The following is a 16308-nucleotide window of genomic DNA, read 5'->3' as shown; positions in this document are numbered from 1 at the left end:
GAGTATGAGGATGAAATCCTGGAGTTCAAATGACTCAAGACAAAACCAGAAGCTGGCTGGCATTATTTAAAACAAGTGACTACGGACGACCTGAATCTTCTTCACAGATAAAGTCACTTCTGTCTTTACTTAGCCGAGTCCTCTCACCCTGCATGTTGGCTCTGCAAGATGAAAATGATAAAAACCAGCCACAACATCACTCCGTCCGTCAATCCTCTCACTGTCTCCCTGTCTCTCTCGCTGTCTTTGCAAAGAGCAGAGCACTGGATCTTCAGGGAGCATCTTTGTATTTCAAGCAGTGTCTCACCCTGCAAGCTGGTACCTGCACGCCACTTTAAGGTCACCATCACTTTGGAACACCACGTGGACTGAGCCTCCTGTGGTTCACGTCAGGTGATGCACTTTCCCCATAAAGTGATTCATATCATGTATAATGTCAGCTCCAGCTCAATAGTTTGGACCACATCTAGTATTTAAATGATGAAAGCATGCTACATTTACACAACAGTGTTTAAAAAGTTCATTTTTACATGACTGCAACAACAACTTTGCTCAAAAAGTAAATGACAATGGAAGCTCAATGGATTATTTAAATAGTTGTTAGCTGTTTTTCAATGGAAATGTCTAAATCAGGGTTGCCCAAAGTGGGGCCTGTGGGCTAAATGTAGCCCAAGGTTCAGTTTTGCCAAATACCCCCCCCCCAAACCCCCCCTCCTTTTATTATCTTTGAATGGCAAATGCTAGAGGTGAAAGGCTAATATTAGGCTGTAGATGAACTACTCAACAGGTGCCCAATTAAAAAGTCACTGCCCCTGATTTTTCTCCTTCAGTTTCTTCAGTGTGATGACATTTAATGTCCTCGACAACCTCTGTGTTCTCTTTTAGTCACTTAGCATCATGAACATTGTTAGTTTTTAAGACACAAAACAGCACTGAAGTGTAGTATTTAGGGACGTATTTCACGGCGTAGAACAAATCTTGACATTTTCTCGAGCTTTCATTAACCCCAGAACTTATTTCAGCCATTTAACCGCAAACCCATTCCAACATCATCTTTTATTTCTAAATTTTAGGACTTTTCCTGCCCCACTATATTTTTGCTCCATCTATACTGTATGTATGTAAACACTGTATTCTATTATATGCTTTACTTGAATTGTCCCCAGTTTCCACAGAAGAGAGTGTCTCTTTTGGAAGCGCCAAAAGAGCTGGTAGATGGTGGGCTCTTGTACACCCCAGAGGCCTTATTAAAGTCTACATTAAGTCCCACTCTGCTCTGTCTTATGCTTCGCACTCCTATCACACTCTGCAAGTTCTCTGATATCCTGCATTCTGTTACTCCTCAGAGAAACCAGGAGCACTGTACACGATGGCAGACTAATCCTGGCTGTGTTACAGTGAGGCAAGGTGAGGTGCTTCTCTGTTTTTACTCTGAATACCCAGAGGAAAGGAGAATAGGCCATCTAAGATTTCTCCACTTGCGGTCAGAGAATATTCCCCTAATTATATACTATATTCATGGCAGCCCCCCCCCCCCCCCCATTTTACATTGCTGTTTTTAAAAGAGAGAGGCAATTGTGGTAATCCCAAGAGAGCCTTCAATGTTGCTACTTTCTGCTCTTGCTTTCTTGCTCCTGCAGTTATTTCATCAGTCATGGAGACCTGCAACAGAAACCTCCCAATGCTTTTGTTGCCGCTCAATCCCCTCTATGTCAGAAAATTTCATCGGTCGTATAGCACCATAAAGCAGCCCATTGCTGCATAAATCAGTATGTCTGACACAGATAATGCCATATGGAATTTCTCAGGCCTGCAGCGGCCATAGAGGAGATGAATTTGTGGGGCTCAAGTTCCCATATAAACCTAGGAGAAAGGGTAGTGGGCCGTAAGACACCAGAACTGATGCTCTTTCCTCCAGCCATATCTGCAAGTGAAGTGAATGTGATAGAGAAGATTGAGGAGGGCTTTACTGTGAGATCCCTGGCCTGTTGACTGAGCAGGGCTCTTTGATGGGAATTGGGGGGGGGGGGGGGGGGGGGGGTGATCAGGAGTGAAGTTGTAGATTGACTACAACAGAATTTCCTATTATTCACCAAAGTTCTCACCGAGCTCTTCTTTATTCTGAATACTCACATGTATCAGGAAACAGAAGTCATTATACAGCCGCAAACCAACTACAATCATGCGTTATTTCACACAGCAATAGAGTTTCACCCACCCACCCTCCCCCAACTCTACATCTTTAAAATGCAGGTTATATTCGTAAAGTGTGACCACAGGCGAGGTAATGGTTTTTCATGGCACCGGTCAGTTTGTTTGTCTATCTCCAGGATGAAGCAAAAAAAAAAAAAAAAAAAAAAAAGCAGACTTAGTCACAGGATCCCCCAGCGGGAACAGGAAAAGACATGGTTTCCAGATACAAACATATTCCTCAGGGGCAATAAGGGGTTAACATTTTGCTAAAGTAAACTTCAATGTGGTCACCAGGGAAACAAAGACCAATTCAGCTACTCCTACACAATGGCCACGCGACCTCCAAGTCATGCCACCCAATGCAGTGGCCATATAATTTGCTGTTGCCCTGCCCCCCCCCCCCCCCCCCCATGTCATGGTCACGCTGTAGCAACATGGAATCGATACAGAACAGCATTTGTATGTGCTCTTTTTCACCCTCCTTTACTCAGTTATATCCTCTAACTCAGAAAAAAAAATGAATCGGAAGATTTTTGCTGAAAAGAGTACCAGCTTGTTACCTAATGAAAGAGTTGACAAAGATGAAGTTTTCAGCTGTAAAACCACAAGTAGCTGATCACAGAGTTGGGTGATCAGTGGATTTTGTCTCTAGAAGCAACACCTTTTATATTATAGAAAGCCATATGATTTACTGTTAAGTATCAGCAGCTATAATGGGAACCACTCTTGCTTATTCACTGTAAAATAGAATGCATCAGAGATTCCTTGGTTGCTGTGTTGCTTATCTGTTCAGAATACAGAGGGTCACTGTAGTTCACTGCAGCACAACTTGTTATCCATGTCTGGGAGCAAGCTGTCCATGGGGTTGGATGGTGTGGTGAATTATTTCTGTCATTCTGGCACTGGTGACCTGCCAGGCCGATGTATTGAGTGCCAGAGATTCAAGATGGGAAGGGTTTATGTTGCAGTGCTTCAGGAGGTCTCTGGTGTAATCCTTGTAGTGACTTTTCTCTCTGTCAAAAACTCGTTTTGCTTGACTTACTTGTCCGTAGAGATTTTGACAGGGAAGGTGGTGGTCTGGCATGTTGATAGTATGTCAAATGCAGTGGAGGTGTTTTTGGCCGCTGGTGCTTCCATGCAAATGTCACAGTCACCGTGAAAAATAATGATATAGGAGATCCAGTCATGCCAGGGCAGGCAGAGGATCTTTTGGAGGTGCCTGATGTAGAAAATTCTAAATTCATGATGTGTTGCCTCTATGGTGTCATGTTTCTGCTCTGTATAGCAGGGTGGAGAAGCATTATGCAGTATAGACTCCAACCTTGGTGCTGACCTTCAGGTTTTTGTTCTCAAAAACCTTATTTGTGCCAGAGACAACAAAAAGATAACAAGGCTTCATTAATACGGTGGTTTATTTCAGTGCCAAGGAAACCGTCTGAGGAAAGTATGGATGCAAGATAGATAAATAGGTCTCTCACTTTGAATCGAAGACCACTGATGTGGAAGCAGGGGGTTGAATGAGGCTGGTTGATGAGGTGGCTCTGGCTTCTGCTTTTGACAATTTGACCTGGAGACTGAAGGATGGGCCAGAGATTGTACTGGGCATGCTGCATGGCCCCTGGGCTGTGTGCTGGGACAGCGCAGTCATCTGTATATTGGACTTCATGGATTTGCGTGGTCTTGGTGAACTCCATCTTTGCATCACAGGGCCTGGTGGAAGAGGGTGACTGTTGAGAGGAGGAGATTAAATAAGACTGGTGCCAGAACACTGCCTTGCTTCACCTCAGCCGTGAACTTGAATGGCTCTGGCTGGATTCCCCCAGTGAGGACTCTAGCTTACATCCCATCGTGCAGTTACTGCAATATGGAAAGAATCTTGAGTGGAACCTCAAAGGTAGACAGAAGTTTCTGGAGGGGTTTACTGTGTCATAGATGGTGTTGGTGGTGAATCTAGATTTCTGGAAGGTGCATTATGTTTCTAGGAGAGCTTTTTCAGTAATGTATGATTTATTTCTCTTATACATATCAAGAATATGAATAAGGGGAATAAAAAACAACATGTAGTTACTAGACACGATGGCCTGCTGTGCAGCTTTCAGCACCAAGAGAGACTCTATTTCTGGATATGGCTTTCCTTACCTGGTAAACCTGTGCTCCACTTTGGCTTGTCACTGAGCTGGAGGGTGTTTGTAAAAAGCGGTGAGGCCACCACAGCCCCACTCACAGAGCATTGCATCCATACGGTCCCAGATCTGGAAGACTGGATACTGTGTCTAGTGCCAGCACACATGTTCAGAGGTGGGCTGATGGAAGAGCTGAATGCTGCCTAGTCTGCATCATCATCATCATCATCATCATCATCATCATCATCATCATCATCATCATCATCATCCCCACCCCCACCACAGATATCTTTGACCATCTGAAAGCTCTGTGAACTTTGTTGCAGATTCAAAGCCTTGAGTTAAGATTCCCTACCTCATAAACCTCTCCATAAAAAGTTGAGAAGTAGCAGTGAGAGAGAGAGAGAGAGAGACAAAGAGTGTGAGAGAGAACTAGCCAAGATGGAGCTTGGACAGAGGCAGCAAGCAGAAATGTTGCAAGTTCTTGCAGCAGAGCCTGAGATACAAAAACAGGCTAAAAGAAACTAAAAGAAATCAAAGTTTATCTAAACTCTTCAGGAGCCAGATACTGTATATTGACACTCGACACAGACATTAAGCATATTTTTTCAACACTACTTTTGCTAATTATTATAGCATGAAAATTCAGATGCTTCTATCTAAACTGAATCTGCCTTGAATCTACGTATAAAGTATGTACATTATATATATATATATATATATATATATATTTATATAATTCTGAACTATTATCTGAATAAAGATCACGTTATTCCTCACAACTTCCTTTTCAGACCCCTGACTTCTTCCCACAACACTTTCCACACACAGATGGTAAATGGACTTCATTTACTGCTCTATACCTAAGCAGCACTCATAGCCCTTTACAGTTTTGCCTCTGTTATCCATTCCCACTCACATTTACACACCCATCTGCACACGCCGATTTTGGAGGCTATACCATGCAAGGTTACAACCATATGGCTGAGAAATGTTTGTGAAATAAGCAGACAGTAAATAACTTTGTGTCAAAGCTATCCACCCCCACAAAGAAAACTTTTAAAAGGTCCAAACTAAAGAAACAATGATATCTCTTTTATTCAATTTGCTTTTGCAAGCATCCAGATCAGTTACTGTTGTTAAAATACTAGCAAGTCCATTTAAGGGGTGAGGTTGAGGGTTGAAAAAAAACAACTGAACTCAGCAGCTGAACTAGCCAGTATACGACCACCTCAAGGCAGTGCGTGTCAACGAGTGTTCAAACCAGTCTTGGATCTCTCTTACCAAAATAAACTATTCTGAAGACTGGACACATAGATTTAGGAAGTATGTCTAACACAAGATAAATGTGTGAGAACTGAGTGTTATTGTGTAATAAAGACTTTAGGAGTTTATACCTCATCCTTTGCGTCTGGTGTGGAAGAGGCATAGGCAGATGTTGGTGGCCTTAAGCTGGAGCAGGATTCAATAGAAGTTGACCACTCACACTACAATGCCATTATAGTGCGTGGCTGCATGTCATTGCAGGGGTAAACACACATGAAGTGAGCAATGTTCCTGTCCAAGTTAGGTGGGTGAAAGCCCTGGTGTTGCGCATGCTGGCTCACTGGAATGGCTGTGAAACTGAATAGGATGGAACCATAATTAATTTGATCATTTACACCTGTAAGTAGCTGCTTTGAAAAGGGCCTGTTGGCATTGTATTCTCCCTGCTGTGCCACATGCAGTGGTAGCTTGGCACTCCAGCCTGAGTGTTTGTTGAAAATCTGTGCGCATCTTTTGGAGTCTTGTTAATGTATGTATCTTTGTGCCTTCAGGATCATTGCCACCTGCCTGCCTGTCTTCTTTCCAGTCAAGCCACCTCCTCTGCACTTTCCTCTGCAACTTTAAATCTCCTCGTAGTCTGTTTTCCCCAGCTATCCCCCTCAAGCCCAATCTCACAATAAATCTTTTATTATACATCTGACTAGCTGCCTCTGAGCGATGTGTCTCAGTCCACCTCAGCGTGTAAAAGTAACAACAATCTCAACAACATAGTCTTCATTTCACAGACTGACGTGATTAACACCTTTCTTCAATTAGTTTCTTTACTACTCGATGTGGTAATTTGCCTCTGCTTCTCCAAAGGGGATGACCTGATGGTATTATGTGGTGCAGCGACATTATTAAAGGTGGGCTTTGCTGTTTTTCAATCAGATTTTTATACTGCGACGCAATGCAAATGAACAATGTTAAACTTGATGATACCTGCTCTCAGGCCTCCCTGCTCACTGACCTGCAGATCTTTCAGTACGTTCACGTGATGTAAAAGACAGATTATTGTGTCCAACTGAAATTGTGCTTTTCATAATTGTACCCATGTGTTTATATGGTTTTATGGTTGATTTATTTTAGTGTCACACAAGAGGTGAACCTGAAGAGAGTCTGCATAGCGCCACCCATGGTTCCGGATGTGGTGATACACTTTTTGTGTACGCTATGACAACAGTAGTCCAGTTAAATGACTTTATAGCTCAACTACAACCGTGTGCACGTAAACCCGCTGAGTAGTGAGCTCAAGGGAGTTCTTTCTACAAAATCAGCAGCAACAGCCTCACCTGTATACACAACAGAATATTGCTCCTGTGAGAGGGTCAGGCGGCAGAAAGCTCCTGTTCCTCCTGCTGGACCGAATCAATCAGCAGCAGTTTCTTTCAGTTATGAGGGGCTTGGGACTGAGGTCTTACAAGGCAATGAGCCTGGTGTGTTCTGGTTGTTGTAGGTAAGCAATGTAGTATTCGTTCACTATTGGTGAACTACCTCAGACCAAACATATCCTTTTAATTACTGAAGATGTTCAATAATAGTTTTATTCTTTCATTGATATCTTTTTTTCTTATTTTTCATGGCATCCAGGAGCTGTCATTTCAGCTGGAGGCTGGTTGTGAGCGCGCGACACCGCAACATCCTCTTCTCTTGCATCATCTGAGCAAAACACACCAAAAAAACCACGTTTTTAAAAAAAAGTAGTACCAGAACTGTTTTCCGTGTGAAGAAAGTTTTTCCTCTTTATTTTCATTTTGTTTCATGATTTAATGATATCTATATCTATATCTATCTCTCTCTCTGTATATATATATATATATATATATATATATATATATATATACACAGAGAGAGAGACAGGAGGAGACAGTGAATGAACGTCAACATATTTTTCCAGCAGAGCTCCTTGCCAGCAGGATGTTTTGTCGTCTTCAGTCTATTTCCCCCCGCTGCCCGGCACCTCATCAACACAAAACAAGTTACAAGAGTGATTCTGAACACCAGGCAGGAAATACAGTCACTCATACTTATCAAGCTGCAGCTGTCATGTTTGTTTACATAAAAAATGACGAACTGTGGATACTGTTTGGAAAGTGATTTGCACCTCTGTACTCGATACAATGTCAGAAACAATAGAGGAGAGATAAATAACTGCTGAATTAAGATAGGACAGGGATACAGAACCTTTGCTCCATGTTCTCATTCAGCACGCTATTCAGATATGACTGGGGAATGAATTAATTTGAAGTGTGCTGCCATTTCCATTGCACGATTTGAGCTCGTGTGGAGGAAATGCTGTCGTTGTTTTCCGAATATGGTAACGGGTATCTGTTTATCAAGCTCATCTCAGCACATATTGGTCAAGAGTTTTAACATTTAATTATCGCGCGTGGTTCATCAAACCTCCACTGACAGGGGTAGCCACGGTTTTAAACAATTCTATTTGAATAATCTGCAGCACAGCTTTGGCTTCAGCTCTTATTTGATGACTGGGCCATATGTTTTCCCTTTTGTGACTGTAAAATAGAAGTCATATTCTCATAAACTCTGCAGCTCAGAGTAGTTAAAATATCTGATCTGATGAATCTTTAATCATTCAGCCAGTATGTACCCACTAAAGCTCCTCTATTGCATTGAGATAAATAAAACCAGCAATGGAACACCTCCAAATGACCACAAAGACTTCACTCAGGATATTTTTATTTTTAATTTTTATACATCACAGCAAATTAAATGAATATTTCTGCTTCCATTCAAATAAAAAGAAAGCAGCATACAATAAATAAAAGAAGTTAGAAGCTCAGTAGTGAAGTGGCACTTTATTCTGGGCATTGAAATATAAAAGGCAGATATAAAGGCATTCCTGTTTATGTTTTTAATCTTGGTGAATTCATTTTGTGTTTCACTGCCCCATGTGCACCCACCCAAACACTCCCTTATTCATAAGAATCATAATTTGTTTTCCTTATCAGACAGTTATATGTTGAGTTGGATTTTTAATTAAATTTTTCATTTTAGTAAGCTTAACAGTAGAAGCCCAGCAACGTCTGATGTGTCCTCTATAATAAGACATTTCTGTAATGTAAATTCAATCTGTCTGAACATTACAGTTTACCCTGTTTTCACGGTGCTTGCTATTGCAAGTCTATAATTCCTCATATTTGTCAAATTTCAGATCAAAACATCGAATTAAACTTCACATTAGACGGGGTCTCTTAAACAAGTAGCATCTAAGTGAGATTAAGGGCCATTTTCAGGACAATTAGAGTTAATTTTACAACGTTTTAAGTCCGTTTTATTTCCTTTAGATCTCAAAAGGATGTGTGATTCTTACAGTGAGTTAGATTTTACAAAACACAACTAGAAAGTCTTGAGAACAAGCTGATTTATTCAGTTGAGTTTTTCTTTAGTTTCTTGGGTTTATTTTGAACATGTTACGTAAAAGATGGACTAAAATGTGCATACATGTACAGTACATGCAAAAAAAAAACCAACAAAAATCTCAGCAAAAATGTGAGGTAAATCAAAATTCCAGTAATTATAAATAAATGAAAGCCCGTTTTATGCATTTGATATGTTAGATTCAGTGTGTTGAGTTTTTCTTTTTTTTTAGACCTGAAATTACCACAATAAATGGCAAGACTTTGTTTTTTGCATGCGTGTCGGGAACTTCGCGGTGCAGGAAACAAATCAATCAAATAAGTCTCTGACTGGGAAACAGCAGCAGCAGTGAAATCGTTTTCTGCCGTCTGCTGTCGGACCCTCTGTTTGTGTCCTTTCGGCAGATTGTTGAAGCAAATTCGAGGACTGCTTGCGCGTGATCAAACGTTTCATACGTAAGCAAAGGAAAGAAGGGAAGACAGATATTTAAGGGATAATCCGGCCAACTGGCACGGCAAACTTATTAGCCCAACCTTCCACTGACACGGTGAGAGTTGTAGAACCATTAAGCTTGTGAGTGTTTGATAATATTTTCATCATCCAGTTTCCTTTTGCTTCTCCTTTACAGTCTGATCTAAGAGTCCAGATGGGAATAAAGCCACCTTTCAAGATGCAGATGTCCTACATTTCTCAGCTGAGGGGAGGACGGAGTCCACCTGTCAATAATTAACTATGTGCACATAAGAAATGAAGTTTGCAAGTAGTGTTGAAAAATCCACCCAAGTAGCATCCCTTCATGTTCCAGTCTCACAGCAGTGGAGTGATGGCTCGGTGGCCCTCCTGCGCTGTGGGAGAGGGAGAAGGTGATGTCTGTGAAAGTAAGAAATCTTCAGGAAAATTAAAAAAAAAAAAAAGCGAAAAAAAAGCAGAGACTTTTTAAAAATCATTTCAGCCGGCGACACAGAAATCCCAGTTTGCTAAAGAATTATACAGTATGAAGCGTACGTCGATGCTCGAATGAAACTGGAACCCAAATTTCGAGGATCTTATGAATGTGTCTAAATGAGGTCACTCCGGATTTTTTTTTGTAAGCCCAAAAAGAACCTGCCACACAACCTCTGTCGTGTCATGTATTTTATATTAAGGTCTTTGACTGTCTAGGGAGAGATGCAGAGAACCACCGTGAAACTGTCCCAAATACAGGTGAGGCTGCTGAATTAGTCATGGCGTCCCAGACCATGAGGGAATCACAGTAATTCTTTTTGCTATCTCCCGACAGATCACTCCAAAGTTGGATGATCCCGACCCTCACAAAGGAGATCCCCAGGTTAATGGAGACCTTGTGTAAAAAAAAAGAAAAAAAAAAAAGATCCATGATTCCTCTCATGCTTTTATTCACCGATGTAATGACAAAAATTGAGAGAGTAAAGAGGTAGAAAACAAGGTTTTCATAATATGTGGACGAGAGAGAGAGAGAGAAAGAGAGAGAGAGAGACAGAGAGAGAGAAGGCCTCTAAGATTCTCCTCAACACATTACCTGGAAGCAACCAAAAAAAAAAAAAAAATGATGCCTTGATGTTTGGCAGATCTTGCTCTTTGAAATGTTAAATATAATCTCAGACATAAAATAATAAAAGGTCCTCTCTAATCTTCAGTAAATCAGAGTGGTTATCAAGCCAGAAATAGAGCGAGCGCAGCGTTGGGAGTAAACAGTCTGTGGCTGAGACAGATGTAAACCCCCAGGCAACTGATTCAGGTGAAAGTTCTTCTTCAACCAGTTATGATTTGGTGTTTGAACACGGAACGTTAGAGCAGCATTTCCCCAAACCCTCCGGCTCGCCACTCCTTAAATGCAAAGTAACCCTGCTCACAACCACATGTGCAACAAGTTCAAAGAATGACGTTTTCGTCTTATTAAATGAACGTTTTTAACGGCCATGAAGATGCTTGTGTATGTTTGATACGCTGTAAGGAGGATTTCTGGATTCCTAAATGGAGCACTTTAACTTATTTCCCATCTGTGATGGATGATATAAACAGGCTGATATTACTGCTGAAAGACTAACATGATATGCTATCAGTTTTGTATTTTACTTTCTCTGGGAGTGTAGTATTACACAAATAGTGCATTTCTATATCGCCGTATCGCTAAGGTGATCCATAAGTCACATGACTGGTTGACTGGTTTCATATAAGGAAACTGAAACGTGACGTGTGCACCATGGTTGTAGATATTTGGTGAATGAAGCATGATGTTGTGCTACAGACTCGTGTTCAAATACGGGCTTATCTTCACCTTTCTGTGTGCATTTTTATAGGGATACTTCACCAAAAATGTCTATATTATTTATCAGTTCATCACTATTGTATATTTTGAACGGATTCAGAATTTTTCTTGACTCTTTCATGATTTCTTGGTGAATTCGGAAAAAAACCCCAACAACATTTGGCCGTTGACTGTCGCTGGAAGCTAAAGGAGATGAACAAGGAACGGCCAAACTACACAAAACATGTGGTAACAAACAGTGTAACACATCTTTCAGTGTGGTCCAAGGCTACTTAGTCCAGCCATGCGCTCAGTAATCCACAAACTCTTTGATTTGACCCTAAAAACCGACAACAGTTCTGCCTCTGCTCTCTGCAGCGTTAGCATAACCCACCTCCCAGCTCCCTGATGACCAGATTACACTGTGCAGGCTGTTTACTGTAGCTTCGCTGTTGTTCGTCTTAGCTTTCCGGTAGCTTCCAGCAACAAGCATGGGTCTAACATTCTCTAAATTCTAGTTTCATAAAGAAGCCATGCAGGAAATTAAAAACCTCATTTATTAGTACTTGATAAACAAATGATGATATTTGGGTGAAGTCACACGTCAATGCTCAATTGGCTTTTTTTCCCCCTCAGTAGCCACTTAGGCAGATACTGTAGAGTGAACACATTACTTGTCTGAATTAATTGTTGGACCATCTTGTTTAGTGTGTCAGCCTGCATTAACCACACCAGGACCTCAGCACACCCCAATGGAAGGGAGGCATAATTAATTGTACAGTAATACATCTGTGTTTGGACGCGCTCAAAATGGCGGCTGCGATTGGAGTCTTTTTAATCAAAGACACCGTAAAGACTCTCTGAGTTAGAAACGATCCAACAAAGCAACATGTTTGTGACTTCTCATTTATTAAACCAGCTACATAATTCATGAGTAACATTTAAGGATCTCATTACATAATCGTATTGTCAAAGAATAGAATAAATGAATCGCCAACAATTAAAAGGAGGCTTTAGATAGCAGAGCTCACGTTGGTAGCGTGTAGAATCCCCACCACCTCTTTTTTTTAACATACATAAAATGAGTGTGATTATGATTCAAATGTGACCTGATATGATACTGCCAACCTGTTTACCTGAACTCAGTGAACAGTGTAATAGAGCACCAACTTTTCCCCCCCGGTAAAATATTCACCCATGCAGGACGAGCCGGTTTCCTATGCATAAAGACTCATAAATCACAAACATCAAATCACCACTGTCTCAAAGCCGACGATGGTTGGCTGAATACGCTGAAGTACAGTACGCTGAAAACACCCCAGCGTCTCCCTCCATTCACGGTGATGAATGGTCCCTCTTGCTTTGTCAAAACAACAAAGCGCACAGAGACAAAAGGCTTTGATGATGAGTAATTGTTTTTGAGCCGGCACATGCGGACCGTTATGGGTGCAGTGTGCCGCAATTTGAGATACTTGCCTCGCATTTCCCTTTATAAACACTCTTCATAAAGCACATAATGCACTGCTCAGGTGATGCATGACAGTGGATGTCTGCAGAATAATGTGATGGCGGAGGGTGTGGCGGTATCAGAGTGGCCGTTCCCTCTGGTGTGGATCTGATTGCAGCATCTTGACCTCTTGATGTGTGTGACTGAGAGGATTTTACATTGTAGGAAACAGAGGAGAGTGACAGAGAGAGAGAGACAGATTAATTTATACATTTTCAAAACACAAAAATGCTGTTTTGCTCTTCAGTTAACAGAATGTTGTGAGCCCACACAAATAAGTCCAAATCCAATCTCCTGCAGCGCCATTTTGTGTCTCATCCCGTCCGTGTTTTGACAAATTCCCTAATAATACATGACAGTTTGCAGACAGACCATGAACATTATTGAGTTGTTGGCTCATTTTGAAGAATAATCTGGGCCAACATTTTCCTTGTGGCGCAATGAAACAACAACACCACTAATGGCATGATTCTAACCTCCAATACAGCCTCCGATACTGATTCTGAGGGTTGGGAATCCTCACACTCGTGTGAAATTGTCACATATATATGTGATGAATGTTCACCACCCATTGCATCCAGAACATCTCTGAAATAACCCTCACATCAACACATATGAGCGTGTCTCACGATAAATGGTCACATGCATACGATTGTATATCTCTGATGTATCCCGGCGGCGCAGAAATGCTTCTACATTACAAAACACATTCATTCATATGAGTCATTCTTGGGAACGATTCCAACTTGAGGCTGCTTCACGGATACTCATACTTTGTATCTTTGATTAGCCCATCTGTGTAAACGCTGCAAAAAAAAAAAAAAAGCCTCAGAGAAGAGGTTTCAGTAGCTGGAGAAAGATTGAAATGCTCTATTTAAAAGTAATCCACACATGTAAAAATGGACTAACTGCTGGGTAGCCTGCTCACACAATTTCTATGTAAATTCTAAGAAATCACACATTCAGTCTTGGGTCAGTTGTAATTACCGAACGGATGTCCGTGGAGTGTTAAACAGGAGCCGTGTGGCCCTGCATAGCTGAAAGGTAATACGACAGGAAGCCCACATGCCGTTCTTTAACCACAACCTGAGATTAAGCACTTAGGAGTCTGAGACCGGCCCCTGGAAACTGATGCAGACTCTCAGTGTGAGTGCTGCGATTTGTCTGGGGACCAATTTGAGCTGGAGGGCACTTTTGCAAATAAAGTAATATTTTGACATGTCTTTGGAGGACCTTAGTACTGTCTGATTTTTAAAGTTGAACGCAGGTTAAAGGTGAGGCTTCTAGGAAGCTTCTGTAGGCGTGATGGTTAAGAGGGGCTGGGAAATACATACCGTCAACCATTCATCGCCATCTGTTGTCGATCCGTTTTTTTCCCTTGATGTTGCCGTACATTTTGGTACAGATATTCATTTCATCCATATCATGACTCCTAATGACTTTTGAATCATCCGACAAGCAACAAGCAAGTTGGAGTTTTTACTTATTCAAGCCTGTGAGGTGGAGGAACTCCACTTTGGGCATCTAAATGGACTGGATCAGTTACCTTTATTCTTGGGGGGGGGGGACTCCTCTCATTTATTTATGCCTGACTTTAATACAGCTCAAACAGTGTGGTTATGAAAGTAACAATCCCACTCTTCACATTTAGCTTTCATGAGATCCCATTTGAGAAGAACCCGGCTACAGAAACACGATTTCCCTTTTGTGATGAGAAAAGTTGAATATTTGGATATTATACAATTTTAGGTCACAAATATCATTTGCAGTGTCTTATGGGCCTTGGGGATGGGATAACTATGTGCACAGTTTTGTACCTTGAACTTTTAAAAAATATTTTCTCCATTGTATTTTTGCACCTAATCAAATATTTTATGACCAAGGTTTACATGCTCAATGGTTCGCTTGGTTCCAAACTCTTTATATCAGGTTTTTTTTTGGAGTGAATGACAAAAAAGAATGTTAAATTCACTACTCAAACTGGAGATATTCAAAGAGAAGGTGGTCATTTTCATTTGTCGTCATCCATCAAAAAAATGTGAGAGCACATTGAACACCTGTCGAAAAGTAAGTTTGAAGTTATCCAGCATGTTTTTTGCTGGAAAAGGGAAAGAGGGAAAAGTACTTCTTCTGAATCTAACTTATTTCTTCATAGTCAATTTATTCATTAGCACAAGTGATTGTGGTATCAAACGATAGCTTACATCACAGTTTACTTTCAATTACGTTAGCTTATTGTGAAGCTAACGTGAGGTTAGCCTCCTGGATAATTGAATAATCCCAGTCAATGCCGTAGTTACTTCAAGGAAGTCATAGAAATATTGACCTCTTGAGCTTGAACTCATTTGGTCTGGTATCAATGAGGTTGTTTGCCTCTTTTCTTTATTCTGACAGCTTAAAATAGAGTCGATTTTCTCGGGATGACCATATTGCCGTGAACAATCTTTACTGCATCGCTGCTGCTTGCAGCCTGAAGCATCTTTGTCTTGTTTAGTGAATGAAGCACATTTGACCATGAACACTACATACTTGAACTTAAACAGTAATAGACCTCTCATATCTGGCTTTTCAGTTGTTCTGCTTCTGTTACAAGTAGGTTTTTGGGAAAGTGGCTTGCCCCCGTAAAGTGCCTCTCACCAAAATCAGCCACTACAAATGGATTTTAGAAGCATCACATGACCCATGTTCCTGCAGGCAAATGTGTTAAGTAATTCAAGGCAAAGTGGAAAAGTAGAAATGAATATTAAGGGCAGGGGTATTGCTGCAGCTATTCACTTACTTCAACTTCATGTCAGCCCTTCAACGGCCCACACATTATGTTGAGAAGCTTTTAAGGGTGATAGCGCTGCTTCCTCTGGTCATTCAGGTCATTATTACCACAGGACTTGATTTCCACACGCTGCCAATATCACCCAAAACGCATACATCCGAACCTCAGAGATCCTCAGCTCTATTAAGTCAGTGGCACTCAGGAGAGACATTTATTTATCACCCCACAAGCCCATGTTGTCAGCTTTTTTTTTTTTTTTTTTTTTTTGATATTCTAATGAGGAAAAGTAGAAGGCCAACTGGGAGAAAAATTGGATTTCCAACAAGAAGTCTATGATTTATTCTGCGTGGAAATTGCTGTTTCAGAGATGGTGATGAAATAAATAAGTCATAAGCAAATCTATGAATCCCATTTGAAATAAAGTACATTTTTGCAGACATTTTTGACTCCTTTGTATTAAGATGGTACAACTTTAAATGTTTACCTTAAAAGCCTAAATCCAGATGGGTTTTTTTGTGTTTTTTTTCTAAAAGTCATCAGAGTGACTTGTTTCCTTCCATGTCTATTTTCTGAGGTGCTTATTCGGCTTCATTTGAAGAAAGCGCTTCGACCGTAGGGACTGAAACGAGATCCGGACATGAGGCATGTGATGCACAGCACCCTGCTATGTGATAGGAGACGCTATTGATAACAGGAACTCTGGAACACTGATACTTCAGCTGATTTTCTTGCTAAAAGTGCGTAATTCAGTATACGTAATCAT

This window comes from Aulostomus chinensis, chromosome 5 (genome assembly GCF_037954235.1).
Source record: "Aulostomus chinensis isolate RoL2024-O1b breed Wild chromosome 5, RoL_Achi_v1.0, whole genome shotgun sequence".
Lineage (NCBI taxonomy): Eukaryota > Metazoa > Chordata > Actinopteri > Syngnathiformes > Aulostomidae > Aulostomus > Aulostomus chinensis.
This window is presented reverse-complemented; position numbering follows the sequence as displayed.